The sequence below is a fragment of the Lissotriton vulgaris genome, chromosome 8 (assembly GCF_964263255.1).
Source record: "Lissotriton vulgaris chromosome 8, aLisVul1.2, whole genome shotgun sequence".
Taxonomy (NCBI): domain Eukaryota; kingdom Metazoa; phylum Chordata; class Amphibia; order Caudata; family Salamandridae; genus Lissotriton; species Lissotriton vulgaris.
Genome location: NC_141696.1, coordinates 716,760,884 through 716,779,416, shown reverse-complemented (window position 1 = coordinate 716,779,416; position 18,533 = coordinate 716,760,884). Strand labels below are relative to the sequence as shown.

Sequence of the window (18,533 nt, the reverse complement as noted above, 5' to 3'; positions counted from 1 at the left end):
AACACAATGTGTCATGTCTTGTTTAAAGATAAATATACCAGCCTTCTAATTGTGTTTGGAATTTAAGGCTCTGTTGATTCTTGTTTAATTCACCCATTATACAACAACACATCAACAAGTGTACTCTGCAAGAGAATCTGCGGTGCTAGTGAAACTGTACAAGATTAATCCATGGGAAACCTTCCTAGCTTGCCAGTTCACGACATTACTTCCCCCCTCTCCTTCTTTCCTACCCCTACCTCTTCCCCTACACCTCCACATCCTCCTTCCTCCCCCTTCCCTTACCCCCTTCCCTTCCTTCCCACTCCCAAACTTTTTATTAGGAAGTACAATTCCAAATTTTTTTTAATTGAAGAAGATATAGCAAGAATTCCAATATTAGATGTCTTTCAGCATAACGGAGGCCTGATGACTCTCCCTGAAAGAGCTTGTTGTTGGAGCCTAATCTTGAGTTATTTTTTGAGGTATATATGTCTAGAGATGTAATGACAAATAATATTGTAATTGGTAAAAAAAAAATAGAAGGCAGTCTTTGGAAGGCCATTAGGTTAGTGGGGGGAATTGTTTCCAAATTATATTTATTAATTGAGATTTAAAAATAATGATAACATCAAATCCAAATGTGTGGGAGTACTTACTAAAATACTATTTTAGTCATATGCATCATCAGTGTGACACAGAGAAAACAGGATGCAAAGAACGAGGGCAGTAAATAAAACGGGCTCCCACGGGCCTCACCGTGTCCCCAGGCTCAGTCCTGGGACTGAATACTGATGCGATACCCATGCTCACTGACTGTGCCCCCATTACACTCAGGATAACAGTTCTCATGCTTTTTGTATGCCCTTCAACTGCTGTCAATGGGTTTGAGCTCATGTCACTAAGCTTTTGGAAGAGGTGTACTCCCATATAGCCTTCAGGAAAGGGAAATTTAGTGTTGGATCAAAGAATTGAATTTTAAATGTAAAGCTCTCATTCCACTAAGTCAAAAACGAGGAGCTGATGAAACAGAGGTAACAGAAAAAACAGTTCCCGCTATAAAAATGCAATTAATACTAACAGAGTTACAGCACCCCTAGGTGATTTGGTTTGCATAGTTGCCACGCAGCTTCGTGTTGTGTGTGAGGCCTTCAATCATTCCTGCTTGTTGTATTCTGGGAATTGCAGTTTGTTTCTGTTCCACTGCACAGGCTCAAAAATTGTGCTATATAATGTACTACTGAGTTAACATGAGGGCTCACTGAACATTTTGCACATGAAAACTTACAATGCTGGCTGACTACATAATCAGCAGATTTTAACAAAAAAATGTTTCGAGCTCAAAAGAATCCATTTGTCTCACTCTCTCTCATCCCTTTGCTTTTCCCTCCCTTCCCCCAGGTCATCTGCTGCCCTCTTCTTCCCCCATCACACTTTCCTGGTTTCCTTTTTCATATCCCTTTATTCGGTCGAGGACCGGAAATGCTGGCTTGCCAGCTTCCGGGAGGAGATCGTATGTTTCTTAGTAGGGATTTGGAACCCGCCTCCCTCGCCCGTCTCTCCTCCATTGGCTGGCTTCCTAAACGGAGGCCAGCCATTGGAGGAGAGAGCCGTCCCTCCAAAGAAGCTCCGTCTTTTTCGGATTTGGGGGCGTAAGTTTTGCTGTTCTTTAGCTCGTGACGTCGTCCGTCACTCAGGACAGCAAAACACGCCCCCAATCCGAAAAAGTTCAGAAGCTTGAGGCCGCCATTTTTTTTGTTCGTGCGGCTCAAGCAGGATCAAACGAGGACGCCTCCCTACAGCTTTGCGGCCCGTGCTGGGTGCCTAGTGCTGAGGGGGGGGCGTCTATTGCGGTTTCGCTCTGAGCTAGGGGCCGTGTTGCGGCGGTGCTACTCGGGTGCCTTGGACCGCTGGCTGCGTGTTTTTGTGGCTGGTCTGGACTCGAGGCGAGACGTCCCTTTCGGTCCCCCGTCCTGTACATCTTACTGCCCGGGGGGTTTGGTTGCAGGCCTCCGGGCGGGGTGAGTGAGCGTATGTGAGCTGGTTGATCTGCGGGTCTCTGGGAGGTGGTGGGGCGGGGTTGTCGAGGTCTTGTGTGGCCCTGCTGAGTCCAGGGTCGGAGGTTTGGTTCCAAGCCTCTGGGTGGGCTAATTCCTTGGGTAGTGGGGAGCTCCGTGGGGGGGAGCGTGTGCATGGTTTTGGTGGCTGCGGGTCTCTGTGGGGTGGGGGCAGGGTTGGCGAGGCCTAGTGTGGCCATGTTTACAGGCTTGCTCTCTGTTTGCGGGCCACGTGGGGTGGTGGGGCGAGTGGGTCTGGGGCCGTTCCGTGGGGGAGAGGGTGGTTGGGCTGGAAGCTACAGCCTTCTTGGCTCGTGGGCCCGTTGTAGCAGCGGAGAGTACGGGGTTGCCGCGAGGCCGTCCGGCTGTCTGAGGGTCATCGTTTGGGAGAGGGCGCGATCGTCCGGCCTCTGGGTGCCATTCACCTTTTTTCTTGCAGAGAGGCGCGCCCTGCTGATGCTCCTGGGGCCCCTCGCTCCCGGTCGTCATGGGCAATTGTACCAACTTAGTGCCCAGTCCCCGGCCCTCCCTGGAGCCCCCCCCCCCCCTCGGTGACGGGCTACCTCAGCTCTGGACTTCCAAACCACTCTTACTAAGTCCCGGTGTGCCTGGCCCGGCGGTTCTCCCACCTCTGCTGGAACGGTCTGCTGCACGATGCACAGTACTCTGCTCCCTGCTTCAATAAAGGGGTTGACGGCGGCTGTGATGGCGATTAAAAGCGGGATGATGTGGGTGATGATGATGGCGGTATAACGCGGACCAGGGCTCAAATTCCACCCTCGCTCCGCTTTCCATTCCACTTCTTTGCCGCACCCACGCTCTCAAGGGCCGACCTGATCCTAAACAAGTCAGCCGATCGGCTGGATGGGGACAAGTGGGCTCAGAGGGGAGCGCAACCACCACCGCTACCGGCTGCAACTCGCGGTCGCGGTCCGCAGTCCGCCAAACTCATGCTCGCTTCCGGTTCCCAACAATCAATTGTACATTGTACTCAATATTTTTCTTAGACAACCATACACCTACAAACACAATCTGTCCCTCAGCAATTCACTGTCCTCACCACAGTATCTTTTCCACTTGTCTTTGGAAGCCACCTCAGCCCCAACGCCCTGTAGCAGCCAGTACTGTGCTAGTGCACAGCCTCCCATCCTCCTTACTCGCGTCGGTTCACCAGAGACATCTCTGCCAAAGGAAGCCTACACAAATATTTGCCATCACAGCCATCATCTCTGGAATACATTCGTACCTGTATCCGAATGTATGTATTTATTCAGCCGAGCTTGCTCACTTTGCATCATTTTCCAACTTCTTCCACTTCTAGAATAGGATCAAGCATCTTGTGACCAGTTTGCAATGTGATTTCTTGCTTCGCTTCCGTCACCCAGAGTGTAAGATATTCAAAAGGCAGAGAAGAGGCTCAATGTTCCTTTTCGTTACAGAGTTGTTTAATTCTGAAGAAGAAAAAGGAAGAAGCAAAATCCACCACTCTGCCTGGCTCAACTCTCCCCTGTAAAATGATTGTTCTTTTTAAAAACCGAAAGCATCAATTGAAATACAACATTCGATCAAAAGAGTTCAAGAGGCTAATTATTATTTCTGATTTCTCAATTACTGACTCTCCCTGCTGACCCTAATATTTCTTGAAAGGGTTTGACTTTGTCAGACGCATTTTCTACAAATGTTGCATAATATTCTGCAAGCCTAGAAATGAGCTCAACTAATTAAAAATATTCATTAATTCCTGAACGCTGTCCTTACAAACAGCCAGCACTGGATTCTCACCACATTGGGGGGTGCCTGGCGCCTCTTAAGCAGCCGAGCATGACTTATTCCAATAGCGGATGATTTAGCTCAGTCTGGAGAGCGGTGGGCTGTTATTATTAATGGTCCCAGGTTCGATCCCGGGTGTCAGCTGTTTGGGAAATGTATTAAAAAATTCGATATGAGGCGTGGCTGTAACAACAAGGGCCTTTTGCGTGTCTGACTCTATTGTTTAAATCCTGACTGCTTATTATGTTGTCATGTCCTTTCTTCAATTTCCGTGCAATAAGTAGCCTATATAGAGCGTCTTAAATTCAGGCAGCATGAGATATAAACGACAGGCCCTAGTTATGTCATTCATTTTAGGACTTAGGGACGGGCAAGCCTTACATTTGCTGGGCTAGCATATATTTTACTGGCCTATGGTTTATATTTGCAGCATGTGTAGATTGCAAAGGCCAAGCTGCACTTAGAGAAAGTGAAACAAGACGTGCTGCATAAAGACAACGTGCAGTTTTATTTACCCTCATTAATCCGTTCACCTTGCTGCAGGCATGGGATGGGAAGGGGTTTATTATGTACAGGGGACAGATCATGTTTTGGGATTGGAAGTGCATTGATGTGATTCACTTTGTGGTACTGTGCTGTTCATTCATCTGTTCATCCTGAGCTACCCGAGGTTTTAACTTCTTTTACGCATGAAGCGCATTAAGGCGATTCAGTTCGAAGCGCTAAGAAGGATACATATGTGGTCTGTTCATCCACCTGCAGACTGGGCTCTGCGTAAAGGGAAGCAGTGTGCAGTCCAGTTTCTTACAACTAGGAGGTGCCTAGAAGTCATTCATTTCACATTGAGGCACTACATAAGTGTCTTCAATTATTCGTTCATTCTGCTTAGACAGATGGGAAGCAGAATTCGCAGTTTTCTTATCAGAAGAGGAAGGTAGCGGTTTCCGGGGGGTGGGGGTGTTCATGACGGTGACCTGTAGCGCCAAGGTCATGACAGTGCACGGGTCTGTGCAGCGCACCTAGAAAAGCCCAGCTTCGCCTTACTTCTCTTCCCATCAACGTCATTAACTAGCTCAGTGGGTTAATGCATTCACTGCAGAGAAGTGTGTACAACCTGCTGGTCGCAGTTATAAATTTTAAGGTTAACTCGACATTTCATCATTTAAAAGGCGATGAAATCAGTATCGTTCTTCGAGGATTAGTGGCCTAGTTACAGCGCAGAGAAGCCCCTAGAGTGTAGCCACCTCCTGTAGGAGGACAGAACTTATTAAACTATTGGGACGGAGTCTATACTTCCGTGCGCTGATTCTTTGTGTTTCTTTATTCGCATTTGTAAATCGCCAACCACCATTATCAAGGCACTTTGAGCACATGTTCTATTCGGGCGCCCTTACTTTCATGTCTGGGAAAGCCATAAGACTGCCAGAAGTTTGGTTGACAGGGTGTGTTTGGTTTTGTGTGGTTGCAACATTTGTTCTTTGTTTAGAGTTGGTGGAAGTGTGTGTAAGTGTGTGTGTGTGTGAGGGGGGGGGGTTAGTTCAGTTACCGTCACCAGAACCCTGCGTTTACCATTCAAGTCTGAGGCCACTGAAGTCATCTGCGGTGTACCCCAAGGTTCCTCACTCAGTCCCACCCTCTTCAACGTATACATGAGCCCCCTCGCGACCATCGCACGCCAACACAACCTCAACATCATCTCCTACGCTGACGACACTCAACTGATCCTATCACTCACCAAAGACCCTAACACCGCCAAAACCAACTTACATGAAGGAATGAAAGAAGTAGCCGAGTGGATGAAGCACAGCCGTCTGAAACTGAACTCAGACAAAACAGAAGTCCTTATCTTAGGTACCTCCCCCTCCGCTTGGGATGACTCTTGGTGGCCAGAGGCCCTTGGAAAAGCACCCATCCCGACGAACCACGCACGGAACCTGGGCGTCATCCTGGACTCCTCACTCTCTATGAACAGACAAGTCAACGCCGTTTCATCATCATGCTTCAACATTCTCCGCATGCTCAAAAAAACATTTCGCTGGATCCCCACCGAAACCAGAAAAACAGTCACCCATGCACTGGTTACAAGTCGCCTGGACTACGGAAACACCCTATACGCCGGTATCACCGCAAAACTCCAGAAAAAACTCCAACGCATCCAGAACGCATCAGCCAGACTCATACTAGACATCCCGCGTAAAGACCACATCTCTAGCCACCTGAAAAACCTCCACTGGCTCCCCGTCAATAAGAGGATTACTTTCCGCCTCCTAACCCACGCTCACAAAGCACTCTACGAACTTGGACCCGAATGCCTCAACACACGACTTTCCTTCTACACCCCCTCTCGCCAGCTACGATCTTCCAACCAAGCCCTTGCTACCGTTCCGCGCATTAATAAAACTACCATGGGAGGTAGATCCTTCTCCTACCTCGCAGCTAAAACCTGGAACTCACTCCCCACTCACCTTCGTCTCACTCAGAACCACCTAGCATTCAGAAAGCAACTTAAAACTTGGATATTTGACAAGTAATTCCCCTCCCTTCTCCCAGCGCCTTGAGACCCTCCGGGTATGTAGCGCGCTATACAAATCTCCTGACTTGACTTGACTTGACCTCCAAGGAGCAAAACAGAGCGTTGCACAGAACATATTGTTGCAGCCGAGGCTTCCAAACGTCAGGGTTTGTACATAGAACAGCTGCTGCGCGGTGCCCGCTCGAGACCAGATCACAAAAACAGGATGTGGTGGGCGGGGCCGGGACACTGCTGGACAGCACACTTCGTAGTTTCATTTTTTGATATTTACTTTTTGAGGCACCATGAATTTAACTTGCCAGAAGAACCCGTTGCATTTCTTGTGTTTGGGGAGGTTTAAACGATGAACTGGCCACGGTTGATTTGGGGATACCCGAGGTCTCTGCAGAAGGCACTGAACCCCACCCCAGGCTGACGTGTTTGGCACTTTGAATCTGACAGCCACGCTTCAGTTGTTTTTGTTCGACTGTACAAAGCTGTCTGGCATGACACTGCTCTGTTTAAATATAAATATGCATTTTCTGAAGAGGAATTTGAGACTGTGGAGATTTTAAGGGCTCTAGATTTGGGAAGATCAGGAAACTGGCTTGCCCAAGATCACACAGTTTGTTCAAGTGGCGCTTCCGAAATTTCACCAGGTATCACCTGGTTCCACAAATGTATCCAAATGTCACATCTTTCCCCTGCTTCTCTCGTGAGGCTTGTTTACCCAGACACACGATCCTCGCCTGAACCCCCAGACGCTCCGAGTCTTGACATGTGCGACTGTCACATGCGAGCGGCCTTGCGTTCTTTCACAGTGTGACCGGCTTCTATTTATGGGAGCGTTAAGTGCCGCTAACACCCCTGACCAGCAGACCCCCTAAACATAAGACGCCCAGGCTGGGCATAAGAAACGGGGGCAGGGAAGGGTCATGCTGGGATGGGTATTTGTGTGGCGAGGTCCTGGCCCCAGTCCGTCCTTGAAGAAACACGGAGACGGAGGGCAGCTGGCATTTGAGGATTCTCAAGGTTTAATTGAAGGTTGGCAGCGCTGGGGCAGAGTCATGCACAGACTGGCACACCAGTTATTTATAGTGTTTAGAAACCATGCTGGTGGCACTAAGTGCTGGTCCTAGCAACTTTTGACCAAACCGCATGTTTGATTGCGAATGTGGTTTTTGCCACATTTTCTGAAAAATTATTTTTAATCACTTTTGTTGAGAAAAATCTTTAATTGCATGGGCAGGGTGCCTCAAAACACGAGAGCCACGACACGGCAAGCAGTGGGCAACTGTACACCAAACAAATGGCTATACGCTTCAGCACGTGTGTCTGTGCACGTGACACGCACACAGGTGCATCAAATAGTCTATCCAAGACCAGCCAATATCAAGTATAAACCATAAACAGCGTAAAGTAGCATCTGTTATTTACAGCGCTTAGAAAACAGCATAGTGCTATGCAAAACAAGGAGTTATAATTATCTCTAAATGCATTGGTCTACTCCAAACGTACAGGCCACTCTGCGAGATAACCTACCTCTAAACAATGCCAAAAATACCAGCCACCCACCAATCCCAGAACAGAGGGGAAGCTATTGGCAATGTAAATGACAATGCCATTTATTGATGATTTAAAAAAAAAAAATGTCATAAGCAATGCCAATAGCTCTACCTTTAATAATGCCGAGACCATTGCATTGTAAATGCTTGTGTTAAAGTGCATCTCTTACCAAACTTCCAAACACCTCTGGCAAAACACTTATAAGGTCCCAGAGGCAAGACCTATTGGCTATTCAATGCTTTTTTACCATAATCTCAGACTGCATTGTTTTCCTTTGCCAAACAATCAGTGCAGCATTTAAAATCATGGTCCTTTCAGGGGGGTTGCTTCAACTTTACTTAATCTTCTCGTACTTTCCTCCAACAATTCTCGCCCGGAGCATTGTGAGATGGCTGCAGCCATATCAAGCTGTCTGTGTAAAGTTAAGCAGCTACATGCTACAAGTGAGCTACTAATTAAATAAGAGGACTGTGTAAAGATGAGGCGGAGACAAGAACTGCAGTTAGAGGTTTATTCAAGAGAAGAGAGCCGTCCAGCATGAAGGAGAGACAGAGCAGCTGCAACTGCCAAACAGAGAACACTGGAGGAGGATCACAGTACATGAAGAACCCACAGGTGACATCATGGAGTTCCAACTGGCATTGCGCAATACAGATCACCACACACCTCCCCCCTTTCTAAAAAAAACAAGATGAAACTACAGTGAACAGTAAATCAGATGTAATCACGGAATCTGTTGGGTCTAACAATCAACCTAGAGCTTTTCCTTAAACCATTGTCAACCTGGACATTGGGGGTAGGAGCAGTTGCACGTGAAGAACGAGAGGGATCTCTGGCAACGCGAGAAGTGCTCCACCAATTGCCACTTGACAATTTGACAGCATTTTTGCGAACTTCCACAACTTGTTGGGAATCAAGAAACTTGGAAAAGCCTTTTTTAACAGTGACAGGATTCTTAATCCTGACCCAATCACCAGCATGAATACTGTGAAAAGACCTTTTACCACGTTCCACGTCACAAGACAGTGAGCTAAAAGATTTTTTGTTGGCACAATCCCATGCCACTTCCAAATCGCAACCTTTGTGGAGACTTTTGACCATCCAAAAGGGAAGGGCTTGAGAAGAGGCTTTCCTTCCTCTCATCAATTCAAAAGGGGAAAAGCCTGTAGCAACATGTGGAGAAATCCTATAAGACCATACAAGATCTTTTACAGCTTGGAAAATACAGCTATTGGACCTGAAGGCGGCCTGCACACATTCAACAATAACTCTATTGAACCTCTCGGTTTTGCCATTGCTCTGAGGGTGATACAAAGTAGTTCTGGTATGTTTAATGCAACAATTATTCAAGAAAACACTAATTTCCTTAGAAATAAACTGAACCCCATTGTCAGTGAGAATTTCTTCCGGACAACCCTCCCTCAGAAAAATTTTGGTCAGGCAATCAATAACACTCTTGGAATTGGGAACATTGATAGGTTCAACCTCGACCCACCTAGAGAGGTGATCAACAAGGACCAAGAAGTATTTGGAAGTGTTGGGAAGAACATGGAATGGACCCAGAAAATCCAGGCCAATTTTTTGCCAAGCCCTACCGGGTGGGGGAACAACAGAATCACAAACACCTTCCAAAATGAGGACTTTATCGCTGGTGTTACAGCGTGTACAAAGTTTGACAGCATCCACAATTTGATTGTCCATTCTTGGCCACCAGAAATTCGATCTGACATTTCTCTTAGTAATGGTGGCACCTAGATGTCCAGAATGAGCATCAGCAATAATCTTTTCCCGGTAAACAAAAGGAGGAATAAATTTATTGCCCCTAACAATTTTGCCATTTTCCAAGGAAAGTTCTGAATTGATTTTCCAATATATCTGGAGTTCAGGAGAAAGAGATTTTTCCTTGGGCCAACCTTTCTGTATAAAGGAAACAACATCCCTAAGTACAGCATCATTCTCAATAGCTTTGACCCAATCACTCTCAGCGAAAGAGATGGAATTTTGGGAGATATTGGCCACAAAACATTCTTCAATCTCTGTTTCCCACTCATTTTCGTCAGGCTCTTGTATAGGTAACCTGGAAAGACAGTCAGCACGCTTGTTTTTGCCCCCAGGGATGTAGATAACTTTAAAGTTGAATTCTAACAGTTTAGTGGAGAGCCTAGCCAACCGTGCGGTTGTGCGCTTGACGTTTCTGCCAGATAGAATGTCGACAAGAGGTCGATGGTCGGTTTGAAGAACAAATGGTCTGCCCAATAAGTAAGATTTAAACTTCTCAACACTCCAAGCACAGGCCAGCAGTTCCTTTTCAATAACAGAATATTTCCTCTCGACAGGACGGAGAGTCCTGGAGGCAAACCCCACCGTAAATTCTTTACCATAGGCCAATTGTGAGAGAACAGCTCCTAGGCCATATTCACAGGCGTCAACAGTGACAAAAGTTTCTCTATTCCCATTGAAGGGTTGAAGAGTAGGAGCTTTAGTGATGTGTTCTTTAATGAGCTGGAAACCTTTTTCACACTCATCAGACCAGCTGAAGGTGGCACCTTTTTTAAGTAGAAGTCTAAAACATTCAGTGGTCTTGGCGTAGTCTTTCATGAATTTGGAGTAGAAATCACAAAGACCGAGAAAAGACAGAAGCTGTTCTTTGTTAGAAGGGGCAGGAGCCTCAATGATACTCTTGACTAGACCTGGCCTGGGCTTAATGCCACACTCAGAAATGGTATGACCAAGGTATTCTACCTCTCTGGTTTTGAATACACATTTACTCTTTTGTAGAGTTACACCTCTTCTTTCCAGGATGTTGAAAACTTGGTCAATGACCAAGTTATGTTCGTGCTCAGTTTGAGTAAAGATAAGAATGTCATCCTGGAAAACGACAACATTAGAGAGTTCCTCAAACATTTCTGACATGATACGCTGGAAAACAGCGGCGGCAGACGTCAACCCAAAGGGAAGACGACGGAATTGAAAAACTCCATCAGGAGTTACGAAAGCAGTGAGATGTCGAGAGAGAGGATGTAACTCAATCTGGTGGTAGGCCGCCTTTAAATCGAGTTTGGAAAACCAGGTAGACGACCCCACTTTAGCTATCAAATCCTCAATGCGAGGAAGGGGAAAGCCATCGACCCAGATGGCTTCATTGAGACTGCGTAAATCCACACACATCCTAAGATCACCAGACCTTTTTCTGGCAAGGACAATAGGAGAAAGCCATAGTGTGGATTCTACTTTTTCAATAATTTCTTGCTCGCATAATGATTTTAGGTGTTTGGACAAATCTTCTCTAATACTGAGTGGAACGTTCCTGAGCTTGTGTTTAACCGGGGAAACACCATCTTTGACCTTGATAAAATGTTGGAAATTGGTGATCTTGCCCAAGCGATCTTCAAAGATTTTTCCATATTTGCGCTCCCAGAATTCGCCATTAAAAATGTTGCATATAGGAGTAGAGGATGCAGGAGAGGAAAGATTGCACCCTTCAATGAAAACAGGGTTGGGTAAACCAGGTTTAATGGTGACACCAAATTCTGCCTGATGTATAAGACCTAGAACATTGATACCACGTTTGGCAACATAGACCTTCCCCTTGATGGATTGGCCAAAGATGGAGATTTCAGCCCAGAAATAACCTAAAAGGTTGATTCTGCTTCCTTCAAAGGCCACAGAAAGAACATCAGGAGGAAGTAAACATTTATCTTGCCAGAAATGAGAATATTTTTCATAGGAAACAATGGTGATGCGAGCACCGGTGTCCACCAGTAGTAGGATATGGTGATTTTCAATAGTAGCATCTACTTCAGGATCAGGGACAAGAAAAGTACGGCTGATAGTGTCGTTGTCTTTCACTACAACAACATACTCCTGATTGGTCACATCACATTCAGAATGATCAGTTGAATGCTCAAGGGAGCTTAAATCTTGAAAGGAATCATTTTCACACATGACACTACGCACATTACCTCTTCTACCTCTCATACAGACCCTTGAAAAATGACCATTTTTCCCACATTGAGTGCATTGTTGATTGGCAGCAGGACAATTTTTAAAATTGGAAGCATGGTAAGAGGAGCCACATCTATAACAGAAAGTACTTTGGCTGAATTGTCTGTTAGGAATGAAAGGTCTTCTAAAACTAGTGTTACCCATTCTTTTGAAATAGCCACGAGAGTCACGAGGGATGAAATTGGGAGTCTTGGTGGGAAAAGGCAACTTAGTGGAAACAGCACCAGAGATGGAAGTATTGGAAAGAGACACCTCTAATTGTTTGGAATCTTCTAAAGATGTTTCAATACTTTTGGCTATATCAATAGCTTTGTCTAGAGAAGGGTCTTTGCAGGATAATAGTTTCCCTTGGATTTGTTTGCAGGAACAGCGAGCAACAAGTTGATCTCTGATGAGTTGAGAGGTGAAATTGTCAAATTCGCATTTAGACGCAAGTATTTTTAAGGCAGTAACAAAAGTATCAATGCTTTCTTCGGGTTTTTGAGCTCTAGTGAAAAATTTATAACGATGTACAACCATATTTTTAGTCTTGACAAAATACTTGTCTAATTTAGCTATAGCTATTTCAAATTCATCGGGGGTTTCGCCAGTCGGTGGAACATAGACCGGTAGATGGTCAAAAACGTTCTGCCCTTCTACACCAAGATGATAATACATTAGACTTTTTTTTCTTTCCGCACGATATCTAAGACCATCGATTGCTCCTAAGTAGGCCATGAAGGATCTCAACCAAAGTTTCCATTCGAGAGGAGGGTCTCCAGGAGTCTGAAGAAATGGAGCAGGAGGAGATACGTTTTGCATTGTGAGATCTTCTATTTTTCCTTTAGGTAGAAGGATATAGATAAAAAAATAAAAATAAACGATAAAATAACAGAAAGGAAAAAAAAAACTGTTGTAAATATGACAGCTTAGATGTGTTGGTCTTTTGTCAGGAGTAATATGCGTGTAGATGATATGCACATTAGCATGTAGGAACTGTACACAAAAGCGTGCAGAAACTGTGTGCTTCGGCGTGTAAAATGCGTGTAGCAACTGTGCACATCAGCGTGTAGAGAAAATGCGTGCAGCAGCTGTGCACGTCAGCGTGTAGGGAAAATGCGTGCAGCAGCTGTGCACGTCAGCGTGTAGAGAAAATGCGTGCAGCAGCTGTGCACGTCAGCGTGTAGAGAAAATGCGTGCAGCAGCTGTGCACGTCAGCGTGTAGATACTGTAAACTCCAGCGTGTTGATGTGGAAAATATGGGCTGTGCGCATCAGCGCGAGAATGTGGATTTTCTTCTTTATAAGATTAAATAGCTGTGTGCTTGATCTGTGCACGTCAGCGTAGTGATTTAAAGCTGTGCGCATCAGCGTAGAGAGAAGGAGGCTGATTAGCTGTGCACAATAGGAGTAATGAGGATTGAAGTCGATGAATAGAGTTGTGGAAACAGCTGACAAAGCCAGAGTAAGGTAAACAAGATTAGAGTAGACGCGAAGCCTTTATAACGTGAAGGCGTTGAGAGCCAGGAAGAACGTCAAGATGACGCGGTGACTGGCACAAAGGAAGAGCGTCTTGCCGGTTGCTAAGGAAACCAAGTGCGTGCTGGCGCTGAGCGTCTTGTCGGTTGCTAAGGAAACCAAATGCGTGCTGGTGCTGGATGGAGATGAAGGTTCCACTGCGTCATCATTCCGTGGCGGAGCTTGGAGGTGGAGGAACAAGCAGCGAGGAAATACGCAGCGCAGGTGAAGAGAGGCGAAAGCACAGACAACGCTTGACGGTGAAGTTGGACGGCAGCGCAGGTAACAGGGGATGAAGCCACACGTAGCGCTGGTAGAATGGAATGTTGGTAGCGCGAGGCAGTTTAACAGTGTGCTAAGAAGCACGTAGGTAAGCTTGATAGATGCGCAAAACGAGGCAAATAGTAGTAAAAGAGTCTGATGGCTGCGACGGCTCTCTAAAGATGAAGCGTGAAGAAAATATTTGAAAATGTACTCACATGGAAGTAGGTCGTAGATATGGAAAATGTTCTGGAAATCAAACCGTTTTGCTTGAAATTGATCTGTGAGTGGAAACGACAGCTGAAGAACAGCTGACCATCCTCAGTCGCCAATGTAAAGATGAGGCGGAGACAGGAACTGCAGTTAGAGGTTTATTCAAGAGAAGAGAGCCGTCCAGCATGAAGGAGAGACAGAGCAGCTGCAACTGCCAAACAGAGAACACTGGAGGAGGATCACAGTACATGAAGAACCCACAGGTGACATCATGGAGTTCCAACAGGCATTGCGCAATACAGATCACCACAGACTGCTTTGCAGCATATTTGTTTTCCTTCCCCCTTCTACTCGCCGCAGCACTGTTTCCACTTCACATAATCTCCCTGTATCTTCCCCCAACAACACTTCCCGCCCCGGACTATGCATATCATTGTAAAATAGCTGCAGGCGTTTCCAGCTCTTTCCAAAGAGCGGCAGCTACAGCTAATTAAATTACACATTAAATAAGAGCACTGCTCTTCAGCTGAGCTCTCACACAGGGTGTTTTATAATTACCTAAATACTTCCCCATTACATGTTTCTATAGGGAACTGTCAGACAGTAATAAAATAAACAATCAAAAGTGGAAATTACTCGGGCTAAAAAAATGTGGGGGCAGATTTATAAGAACTGGTGCACCTCTACATATTAGCAGAGATGCGCCAGTTAATTTGCGACTCGTAAAAACACCCTTGTGCCACCATGGATAGCCAATATGTCTCGCCTTTGGGACCTTATAAGTATTTAGTTATGCAGCATAATATCCTTACTGCAACAACATTAACTGTTGCATGGCTAAACACTTTTAAGGTCCCAAAGGCAAGACCTATTGGCTATGACAATGCTTGTTCTTTTCTTGTGTTTAGATGTGATTTATTGAGGAAGGTAGGTGTGTGTGATATTTCCACCTACCTCCTGTTCATTTAATGTACTATTCTCAGGTTGGAATTATATGTATGTCATAAAAAATGTATTTAGAATTTGTCAGGACCAGGACAAAGTGTCAGTTGACGCTTCTGCCTGCTTGCTGTGTGATGGGATCTTCTTGTGGGAATAAACTTACAGCCTTCCTGTGTCCAGTCATTTACATCAGGAATGCTTCAATGTGACAAGATAAGAACAAAATATAAAGGCCTGTTTACAGAAAGCGAACACTCGTGGGAGATACAAGAAGCATGGGAGGAACAAAGACATGCTGGACACTGTAAAAAAAAGCCAGCAAATAGATAGCAAGTAAATGTGAGTTACAAACCAAAAAGCCCCAATGGTAAACAACTGACCAATTCCGGGGAAACATTTATAATATCCCCAAAATATCTTTGCAAATGAGGCTGCTCTGCTATCTGTGGGCTTCGACCACAAAACATCGGGGGGGGGGGGGGGGGGGGGTTAGCTGGTACCATATGTGAAGCTCACTCGACTGATTCCACAGGAATAGTGCATCCCCGCCCGCACCTACATTGGAGACACCCCTCTAAGAAACTCGATTCAGAAGCCAACAGTATCGCTTAGAACACAACGTGAAAATGGAAAACTGTGGCGAAACAGAATCGCGATATCACCTTTCATTTCCGGGGCTGGGGTTTGTAAAGACATTGACAGATGGCATGAACGCGTGAAGCGGACGGCCTGAACAAAAACAGTATTCAACGGACCATCTTGGATTTGCCATGTTTGGTGATCCCATACCAGCTGCAGGTGAAACACTTATGAATATATTCAGTCATGTTTTAGAGAGTATTCAAATGGGGATAACTGATATTTTTTTGTACTGTGGATTTGCATATGCTCCAATGATAATCCCAAAAATAAATTTCTACAATCACAAATTTAAATATAGGAAAACTCATATTACTGCTTCTTCTGTAAGTACTTTTTTTTATATATCTGAATGAAAAAGACAATATTGTTTTCGCCTAAGGAGGCCATCTCACTTAACATGTAATTCTGTTTTTAAGATGGCTGCGGCGATAGCCTTGCGCCATCCTCTCCAGTGCCAGTTCGCAAGGAAACGTCCTTCCTTTGTGTTCACTATTTCGACGAATTCTTCCTCCTATGATCCGCAACAATCATAGCCGAGAAAATTGAACGGAGACACGAGTGGGTCCGTGGTCTCCTGGGCAACCGCAGCCGGAGCGGCCCTAACAGCCCCACCTCTTGTGTAGGTATGCTTTTTTTTATCGTTGGGGATGCCCCCTGCAACAGGTCCGGGGCACCAAGGGCTTCGGGGGAGGGTAGAGAAAATACAAACGTGGTGAGTCTGTTTAAAATGGCTGGGCGACCACCTTGTCGGTCAAGGTGTGGGGATCAGTGTTGCGTCTATTTCATATTTATTGTGCAGACTTGTATAGTTTACTGTACGCCCCCCGTCAAAAGAGGCGCGCGACCCGCTCGCCCTAAATTTGAGCAAGGCCGCGATGCCGTCCTTCGTCAGCGGGGCGTGCAGGCTGGCGTCTATAAAAAGCCGTCTCTGACACATAGACCTCTTCGTTTGCCTACCAAGCAAAAGTTAGAAAGCGCCTCATTAGTAATACCCACAAAAACGTTAACTGGTTGGCATATTATTTGAGTTCAGGTAGAGTGGAGAAGTAACGGTAAAAGACGATTGACGTTGAAATGGAATACAGACTGCATAGTGCGACAGACAAAGTGCGCTTTGCTGGTTGTTCACCCTCTGTGGCCAGTATTCTATGTCAGATTAAAACAACCCCCGTTCTATAAACATAAGGTTGAAGGAGAAAGTGGGACTAGTTTTTATTGACTTATTTTAAATTATTTATTTGTTTCGTTGAGAGCATACCTGCTGCTGAAGGTGCTCAACTGAATATCTAGACCTCTTAAGTAGGTTGTATGTGCTTTAGTTTTTCTCATGTGCGATTTTGGGTAATAAAGTGAGTGTATTAATAATTATTGCGACACCCCGTGTCATTGCCGATTGTTGTGAAGCAACAAGGAGTACAACCCAGTATGTCAACATTTTACGTTTCCCCCAGGGAACATGCGTCTCTTGAATACAAAGTAAGTCGGGTTGAATCGAACGCAGTTCAGCGGCAACCCTCTTTCTCCTATTATAATTAGTGAGGCCGCAAACATTTAAGGAACGTATTTTAACCCCCTTACTAGCCATAAGAAAAATAGCATGGACCGATCGTTACTACGGTTTCACACAATACACCATATCTTCTGTTTTCAAAAGCTTTTCCCAAACTGATACTGTGGAATTTCTTTATTGATTTTACCCCACCTCACCTGCCACTCAGACTACAGGTCATTTTTTAGTCGGCAAACTGGGGCGGTGGGTAATTGTGGAATGTCTCTTGGGCATACATTTACACTATGTACCATTTATGGGTCTAACCTCGATGAATCACTAGTTCTTGAAGAATTAAATATACAACTCTCATCGTGGCCGGTCCCTCTGGTATTGTGTGGAGACTTTAATATCAATCTGGTTAAGAAAGAATTTCAAGGTGGGATACAAGGATACACAGGTCGAAAACCTATAGTGTTTAAAGCACTATATAATCTGTTAAAAGATCATGGATTACTAGATGCATGGGATAGTCTTCAACTATCAGTGCCTGTGTACACGTTTTACTCTTTTCCTCACCAGAAACTGGTACGTCTCGATTATTTAAAAAAATCTTCTGCATGTCTTACGGGGGCGCAGGTGCATATATTCCCTAGGATCACTTCTGATCATGCTTCAATAGTCTTAGAAATTCCTGCACTTTCTATAGGTTATATATAACCCAAGAACTTTTACATTAGATAGAAAACTGCTTCTTGATAACAGCTTTAAAGAGTATATGCGGAGGGGGATTATGGATTTTTTTGCTAACAGACAATTCACGTAGTAGCAGTTCTTTGGGATACTTTTAAAGATTGTTTTAGAGGGGAAGTATTGAGTTTCGGTATACATTATCAAAAGACAGCTAATATATAATTACAGGAATTATACTCAAAATTGAGATTGGCTGAGGAAAAATTGACACTGGGAATTTCACAATGCAATGATACTGCAGATCTTGAAACCATTGCACCAAGATGCAGGGCAAATATTAATACTCTTTGGAATAAGGAAAATGCTCAGAAATATTTGATTTATAGAAGGGAGTTTCATGAGTATGGTGAGGCGATAAGTCGTTGCTTAGCGCTAGGATTACGGATGAAGGAAGCCTCCCAGAGAATTGCTGGTCTTTATTTAGGAGTAATTTCTCATGCCTCTCGAGAGATACTTGCAATCTTTCATCAGTTTTATACAGATCTTTATACCCAGCAGAAACCACAGGATGCTGTAAATATTTTGCCTATTGTAGGGGATTTAATACAGGTAGATCGGGAGGAGGCAGAGGTGTTAGATAGTCTAATTACAATGTTGGAGCTAGAGATGGCTATTAAGAAATTGGCGACCGGAAAAGCTGCTGGTCCGGACAAGCTCACAGGGGAGGTCTATAGGGTATTTTTTCACAATATTAAGAGGGAGATGTTGGCTACTATGCGAGCCACACAAAATTGGCATGCACCTAAGTCGTGGGATGAGGCCACTATTGTGGTTTTTAAGAAGAAGGGGAAACCTTAATATAACAAAAACGCAAATATTATGCACAAATAACATTATGCCTGATGATC

At 45.0% G+C, this 18,533-nt stretch overlaps 1 protein-coding gene across 6 annotated transcripts in view; it reads left to right on the top strand.

The window, feature by feature from the left end:
- The first annotated feature begins 15,927 nt into the window (after window positions 1-15,927).
- Window positions 15,928-18,533, top strand: part of BCLAF3 (BCLAF1 and THRAP3 family member 3) — a 703,357-nt gene continuing 700,751 nt past the window's right edge. For 3 of the 6 annotated variants that reach the window (XM_086934591.1, XM_086934593.1, XM_086934595.1), the window contains exon 1: window positions 15,928-16,066. The gene's annotated coding sequence lies outside the window, so the exon portion shown is untranslated. The remainder of the gene's footprint in view (window positions 16,067-18,533) is intronic. The other 3 variants (XM_086934592.1, XM_086934594.1, XM_086934597.1) reach the window with 1 other exon arrangement.